General features: G+C 40.4%; 1 pseudogene; it reads left to right on the top strand.

Annotated features, from left to right (window-relative positions):
* Positions 1–6,681: 6,681 nt before the first annotated feature.
* On the top strand, positions 6,682–7,777 carry LOC106606761 (uncharacterized; annotated as a pseudogene).
* Positions 7,778–8,846: the final 1,069 nt, after the last annotated feature.

Raw genomic sequence — 8,846 nt, 5'->3', positions numbered from 1 at the left:
GTGTCAAAGCAGCCTGTCATTTTTGTCATTTTTGAGGTATTAAACCTGGACGACGCGGTGCACAATTGGCCCAACTTCTTCCGGGTTTGGCAGGGGTAGGCCGTTGTCATGACGTTGGCCTGTGGCTAAGGTTTATGACCCCCCATAAATACCTTTCTGTCTCGGCTCTACCGACTCTACCGAAAAGCCTTTGTTAAACATAGAGAGTCTGGGAACATAAAAAGGTGGGGGGAAAGGAACCATGTTTCGGTAATCCAACCAGTTGAAAATATGCGTTGGTACTTAATGAATATGATGTCAGTTCGGTTGTCATCTGAGACATTCTTTTTAATGATAGGATGACATAACTATAATGTGAAGACTTTCCAAGATACAGTTTATCAGATTCACATGGAATTGTTGTGCAATTTAAATGTTGAAATATGAAACTATTTGTGAAAAGATTAAATGTAATTTTAGCTTCCAAATGAGAGAATTGGGTTTTCATAAGGTTAAAGCCCTGCTCACTCAGTGGCCCCGCCCCTGTGAAGAGACATTGGTTGTAAACTATGAAACATGCCCTCTCTCCTACCACTATATAAAGCCTATATAATGTGATGTCAAAAGGGTTCAGATCACCTAAAGAACTGAGCTCTGGTTGAATTTCGACTATACTTTTTTATTTGTATTTTTTTAACCCTTTTTCTCCCCAATTTTGTGGTATCCAATTGGTAGTAGTTACAGTCTTGTCTCATCACTGCAACTCCCGTACGGACTCAGGAGAGGCGAAGGTCGAGAGCCATGCGTCCTCCAAAACACAACCCAACCTAGCCGCACTGCTTCTTTGACACAACGCACATCCAACCCAGAAGCCAGCCGCAATGTGTTGGAGGAAACACCGTACACCTGGTGACCCGATCAGCGTGCACTGCGCCCAGCCCGACACAGGAGTCGCTAGTGCACAATGATACAAGGATATCCCTGCCAGCCAAACCCTCCCCCTAACCCGGATGACGCTGCGCCCCATAGGCCTCCTGGTTGCGGCCAGGGCTCGAACCTAGAATCTCTGGTGGCAATGCAGTGTAGTGCCTTAGACCACTGCGCCACCCGGGAGGCTCAATTTCGACTTTACCAGACAGAATATAGCATGAGCATATAGCATGGCAACTTAGTATGAACTTTGAACTCTTATTCCCTCCAGAAGTGATACCTCCTAGCCGAAAGGACGGGCAAAGGATCTGTTCTAAACAAACAACACCACCAGAGACATCCTTCAGAGGACAAGGAAGAACTGTCGAGCAACACAGCCAGCATCTACGACCAACCTACCGAAGCACAGCTCAGAGTAAATATTTATTGCATTCTCCTTTTTCAAATGGGCGATAATTTAGAATGCATAAGATACTGTATTTATGACAGCATAGCTTCTCCCTTTGTTCCTCAGTCTTCCCGCTCTTTCACTCAAACCCAACCTCCTTTCCTTTGTGTAACCAGCCGTCATGTCGGCTCCGTCCACCAGGGACGTTTTCTGTATGACAATTTGCATTCTGTGTGATTAGTTAGGTATTTAGTAAATAAATAATTAAACCAAATGTTGTATTGCTGATTCAACTTGTTAGCCAGGGTTCGTGAAAATAACCAAGAACTTACCACTTTCAGATCAGACTAAACAAGGTGACGATTAGATATTGACTGCTATTGATGTAAAATATTACCAGATCTTTAAGAGCTTATTCGGAAGATAACAGCTCTATAAACATCCTTTTGTGGTGCCCCGACTTTCTAGTTAATTATCTACCTGATTAGCTTAATCAGGTAATATTAATTACAGAGAAATGATTTTATAGAATAGCATGTCATATCACATAATCCGGCATAGCCAAAGACATGACACCGTCAATCTAAATAAGAATATGTTCTTAATGTACTCTAAGTTGTTAGTGTATGCAACATGATGAACTGACTGGTTTAAATGTGATGCGATTCTTTTAATGAAGTTGATGCCAAAGAAAATGTGTTTTATTATAGTCTAATAGTGTGTTGGGCCACCAGAACAGCTTCAATGTGCCTTGGCATAGATTCTACAAGTGTCTGGAACTTATTGTGTGGAAGCATAATATACGTTTAATATACTTTGTATCCCTCATTTCCTAAAAGTGTTTCCTTTATTTTGTTAGTTACATGTGAACTGGACAGAGTTATCGCTTGAGTCGCAACAAAATGGAATAAAACGTTGCGGACTAAGTTCGGAATGACACAATTTAATGTGTACAATATCTGAAGACCTTCATCACTATTCTGCGAGATTTTCCGTTTTCTAAAAGGACGTATTTGGGTGATTTTTGTGGCGCCTTTGTTTAAGTTTTTTGGGGGTCCTCATACTGCTAAACAAGGAGGAGGAAGTCATTCGCTGGTTGGGGTAAGGTTCTCAAAAACATGTGAAATCACAAAAAGTGTTTGAATTCTTTAATAAAATTAAATTTACATCAAAAATAAAAGATTTGGTTGTAAAATAGGACACTTCTCCTTTAATGGGAGGGAGACTGCGCATGCTTATAACATGTCTCAGAGATTGTTTGAGCTACTACATTCAACATGTGATAGGAACAACTGTCTGCTACAAATTGGTATTGGTATTACATCTGTAAATCAAACAGGCAAGGTGTGACAGATTTGTTGTAAAACAGGAAACTTCTCCTTTAAGTCGTTTTTTGGGGTATCTGTACTTTACTATTGATATTTTCTGGCAACTTTTACTCCACTACATTCCTAAAGAATATATGTACTTTTTACTCCCATACAATTTCCCTGACACCCAAAAGTACTCTCGTTACATTACAAATGGTCGGGCACTACAGCAATATGGCCCAGTTAACACATTTTAATCCCTACTGACTCTGATCTGGCGGGCTCACTAAACACATACTACATTTGAAAATGATGCCTAAGTGTTGGCGTGTGCCCCTGGATATCTGTAAATAAAAAAATAAAACGGAAAAATCATGCCATCTGGTTTGCTTAAAGATGCACTATGCAAAAAATTCCTACATTTCCTGGTTGCAAAAATGTCAGTTGGTTTTTCAATACCGTTGAAACTAATTTCTTTGAAGTAAAAAAAAAAATCATTTGAATATTTGTAGCTACTTTTAAGTAAATACCTGCAGTTAATTTGTGCAATACGTTAGGAGATAAAGAACATTGCGTTCTTATTTCCTCTCCCAACCCCTGATTAGTCGCAAAACAACATTGAATAAAACGTTGCGGATAATGTTCTAAACGGCACAATGTCATGTGTACACCATCTAAAGACCTACATCACTATCCTGAGAGCTTTGCCGTTTTTAATAGGACGTATTTGGGTGTTTTTGGAGCCTTTCTTTGTTTTTTGGGGGGGGCCATACTGCTGAACAAGGATGAGGCAGCGATTTGCTGGTTGGGGTAAGGTTCTCAAAAATATGTGAAATCACAAAAGAAACTCTCGACCATTCTATATATTTTTTTTATTTACATAAAAGTGTGTGATTTGGTGTAGAGGATGGTTGTAACACTTTTGCATTTTTGTCAACGTCTCAGATTATTTTGAGCTAGTACATTCAAAATGTAAATAGGAACATCTGTCTGCTACAAATTGGTATTGGTTTTATCTCTCTAAATCAACCCTGATGCTTGCAGCCATTAGTTAGCTTCAATGTTAAAACTTTAACATTGCTAACTTGCATCAAATGTATATATTTTTATTTATTTTTTACCTTTATTTAACTAGGCAAGTCAGTTAAGAACAAATTCTTATTTTCAATGACAGCCTAGCAACTGCCTTGTTCAGGGGCAGAACGACAGATTTTTACCTCGTCAGCTCGGGGATGAGATCTTGCAACCTTTCGGTTACTAGTCCAATGCTCTAACCACTAGGCTACTTGCCACCCCATATCTACACAAACTGGTTATAAAACTGAAATAAGTTTGATGAATCTAACTACAAAGCAGGACTACAAGCCGTCACAAAAACAAATTTGACCCCAAAAATGTCTCTTACTTCAAACTTCTTCACATGAGGACCAAACTGAGCATATGCACAGTGAGTCACATGATTTTAGCTTGTTCCTGATTGGCGATATTAAGTGTTACAACTATCCTGTGTTACAACCATCCCCGGTCTCCCCTAAAATAGGAAACTTCTCCTTTAAGTAAACTCAGCAAGAAAAAAGAAACATCCTCTTACTGTCAACTGCGTTTATTTTCAGCAAACTTAACGTGTAAATATTTGTATGACCATAACAAGATTCAACGACTGAGACAAACTGAACAAGTTCCACAGACAAGTGATGAACAGAAATTGAATAATGTGTCCCTGAACAAAGGGGTGGGTCAAAATCAAAAGTAACAGTCAGTATCTGGTGTGGCCACCAGCTGCATTAAGTACTGCAGTGCATCTCCTCACGTACTGCACCAGATTTGCCAGTTCTTGCTGTGAGATGTTACCCCAATCTTCCACCAAGGCACCTGCAAGTTCCCGGACATTTCTGGGGGGAATGGCCCTAGCCCGCACCCTCCGATCCAACAGATCCCAGATGTGCTCAATGGGATTGAGATCCGGGCTCTTCGCTGGCCATGGCAGAACACTGACATTCCTGTCTTGCAGGAAATCACGCACAGAACGAGCAGCATGGCTGGTGGGATTGTCATGCTGGAGAGTCATTTCAGGATGAGCCTGCAGGAAGGGTACCACATGAGGGAGGAGGATGTCTTTCCTGTAACGCACAGCGCTGTCATTGGCTGCAATGACCCTCCACCTCCAAATCGATCCCTCTCCAGAGTACAGGCCTTGGTGTAACGCTCATTCCTTCGACGATAAACGCGAATCCGACCATCACCCCTGGTGAGACAAAACCGCGACTCGTCAGTGAAGAGCACTTTTTGCCAGTCCTGTCTGGTCCAGCGATGGTGGGTTTGTGCCCATAGGCGATGTTGTTGCCAGTGATGTCTGGTGAGGACCTGCCTTACAACAGGCCTACAAGCCCTCAGTCCAGACTCTCTCAGCCTATTGCGGACAGTCTGAGCACTGATAGAGGGATTGTGCGTTCCTGGTGTAACTCGGGCAGTTGTTGTTTGTTTTTAATACATTTGCAAAAATTTGTACTTGTTTTCACCTTTTAATACTTGGTATTGTGTGTAGATTGATGAGGAAATGTTTTATTTAATCCATTTTCGAATAAGGCTGTAACGTAACAGTGGAAAAACTCAAGGGGTCTGAATACTTTCTGGAATTCGCTGTAGTTATCCTCTATTCAGGTGTACAAAACCAAAAGTAAAAGACAATAACTAAACTTAGGAAGGGAAAGCATAGAAATATCACAAACAGAACAGATCTACCGCTTCTTAGACTTGCTTTCAATGAGACTGGCAGATCTATAACTCACATTTATATGTGCATTTGGTCGGGTTGCCCAAAAAGTTACATATTGTAGCTTTAATGTAAGGAATTTGATGTATAGCAGTTATTTTTTACTTTTACTCATAACTAACCATTGGTTATGAGTGAAATAATACAGTGAAGACAAGGTTATTCAGGAAAATAGTACATAGTGCTGCCTAAAACATACTGCAAACTTGTACTAAATGGTTTTTGAGTCATTTATATGAATTTAGGAAATCTGCTATAGGTTAAGTGCACTTACGTTGTGTCATTTACAGTATGTGTGTCTGATGTGAATTCATGTTTTGTTTTCAATGTTTAGTTACCTGATCTATTGAAATTAGATAATTGAACAAGAAAAAATTGAATATTATTTTAGAGAATAAAGAATGTGCCAGAAATGTGAAGACAACTTTTTTGTCCGTTTCTCTTTATTACTTCAGGCTGACTCAGATTAAGTCTGAGGCCGGTAACATCAACAGTGAGGACAAACCCAGCCTGCCTCTCTCCTTCCACACTGACTCCAAACCTACAGTCACTGGGTCCTGATTGTGACAGTGGAGCCCAGTTTGCACTGCAGGTTCCAGAGATGGCATCAGTGAAGCTGGAAGACTGCAGTCAAACACTGGAGTTGAATGTCAACATTAAAGATGAAGAAGAGGAGGACAAGATTGGGACATCTGTTAATCATGGTAACAGCAGGTTCTATCTTAAGTTAGACCTCCATTCGTTATTTTTCATTCATTCATTTTGTAAGTCGCTCTGGATAAGAGCGTCTGCTAAATGACTTAAATGTAAATGTAAATGTAAATGTTATGACCCAGTCTACTGCTAGGTTAAATTCTGTAATTGTGACATCACACATCCCTGAAAAACTCCAGACTGCACAACAAAGTTTGTTTTTCATTCCAACTTCCCACTGTACATGAAAAGTTGCTGTATAACTGTTTCATGATGAACTGTTTCAATGAGAAGGTTAATGTTATTTCATGCTACTGACACTTGCATGGTTTGATACCAGTATTGTCAGGAAAATGCAAATCCAGTTAATTGAACACTGAAATTACAGTTATTCTCAATCCTTTGAAAAGAGGACATATGGAATTTGGTTTACTTTCTGAATTAACTCCAATAGAAATGGAATTGATGGTTGCTAACTTGTCATCCTCCACTCACTATCACATAATTTTCACTCCTTTTGCCCCTATTTTGCCTTCAACTCTTATCCACTTTTAGAATTAGTTTTATTCCCTTTTGTATTGAACAGCCTACTGATATGAAGTCATATGTATATCTCATCAACTGACTGGTTCTTCTGATGTTGTTCACACAGGAGACCATGTTGAGACATTCTCTACATCCAGAGAGCAACAGCAGGAAGATCACAGAGCTAAGAGGTCTCACCACTGCCCACATTGTGAGGAGATTTTCCCAATTCTATCAAAACTAGAAATGCACCTAAAAATACACACAAGAGATCATCTGTATTCCTGTAGTGACTGTGGAAAAAGCTTCAAAACATCAAGGTCTCTGACAGTTCATCAGAGAACACACACAGGAGAGACGCCTTACTCCTGCTCCGAATGTGGAAAAAGTTTCTCTCAACAGAGCAATTTAAAAACACACCAACGTATACATAAAGGAGAGAAGCCTTACTCCTGCTCTGACTGTGGGGTCAGTTTCTCTGGATTGGATACCTTAAAAACACACAAACGTATACATACAGGAGAGAAGCCATATTCCTGCTCTGACTGTGGGAAGACATTTTCTCAACTGGTTCATTTAAATGCACACCAACGTATACATACAGGAGAGAAGCCTTACTTCTGCTCTGACTGTGGAAAGAGTTTCTCTCAACAGAGCAGCTTAAAATCACACCAGCGTATACATACAGGAGCGAAGCCTTACTCCTGCTCTGACTGTGGGAAGTGCTTCCAACATCATCTGCAATAAATGTTCATCAGAGAACACACACAGGAGAGAAGCCTTACTTCTGCTCTGACTGTGGAATGAGTTTTTCCCGATTGAATACTTTAAACTGTCACCAGCTAATACATACAGGACAGAAGCCTTACTTCTGCTCTGACTGTGGGAAGAATTTCTCTCTACAGAGCAGCTTAAAATCACACCAACCTATACATACAGGAGAGAAGCCTTACTCCTGCTCTGACTGTGGGAAGAGTTTCTCTCGACAGGGCAGCTTAAAATCACACCAACGGATACACACGAGAGAAGCCTTACTCCTGCTCTGACTGTGGGAAATGCTTCAAAACATCAGCTGAGCTGAATGTTCATCAGCTAACACACACAGGAGAGAAGCCTTTTTCAGATTAAAACTTTACATTTTGGGTGGATTGACAATGGACCCATGTTTTAAACTATCCTCCTTTTAAATGAAGTCATACAGAGTTGTCTACAATGTCATCCTCCAGAAAAGGCAGATCTAATATTACAGCAAATAATATGGCTAAACTCCAATGTACTGATAGATTTAAAAAAAACTATTTTCTTGTAAGAAATGTGTATAATATCTATGAAGGACTTTGTAAACAAGAACAGTCAAATGATGTCACACAACTAACAACAGCGTATGGAGGTGTATACTCAATACAAGATAACCAACTCATCGTGGCTCTGCCACAAAATTGGAAGAGGCAATTACTAAAGAAATTAAACAATTTGTCTAGTTTTCTCCCATTTAAAAATCAGAAATGGCTTAAAATTATTAGTATAAATTGAAAAATGTATCAGTTTCACTTAGTCAAAATGTTTGACAGCAATACGGTATAAAATGCAAGCAATTTGGGAACAGGTTTTTGAGGTCCCAATACTTTGGCATCGGGTCTACGAACTGACATAACTATTGACACTGCAGTCCCATTCGCTTCGATATAAGCTATTAAACAAAATACTTGTTACAAAAAGAATGCTCAATATATGGGGCATAGAACAGTCAGCCCTGTGCAGACTCTGCCAGGAGGAAACAGAATCAATAGAACAGTCAGCCCTGTGCAGACTCTGCCACGAGGAAACAGAATCAATAGGACAGTCAGCCCTGTGCAGACTCTGCCACGAGGAAACAGAATCAATAGGACAGTCAGCCCTGTGCAGACTTTGCCACGAGAAAACAGAATCAATAGGACAGTCATCCCTGTGCAGACTCTGCCACGAGGAAACAGAATCAATAGGACAGTCAGCCCTGTGCAGACTCTGCCACGAGGAAACAGAATCAATAGGACAGTCAGCCCTGTGCAGACTCTGCCACGAGGAAACAGAATCAATAGGACAGTCAGCCCTGTGCAGACTTTGCCACGAGGAAACAGAATCAATAGGACAGTCAGCCCTGTGCAGACTCTGCCACGAGGAAACAGAATCAATAGGACAGTCAGCCCTGTGCAGACTCTGTCACGAGGAAACAGAATCAATAGGACATATTTTCCGGTACTGTCCATCG

This window comes from Salmo salar, chromosome 17 (genome assembly GCF_965601325.2).
Source record: "Salmo salar chromosome 17, fSalSal1, whole genome shotgun sequence".
Lineage (NCBI taxonomy): Eukaryota > Metazoa > Chordata > Actinopteri > Salmoniformes > Salmonidae > Salmo > Salmo salar.
This window is presented reverse-complemented; position numbering and strand designations above follow the sequence as displayed.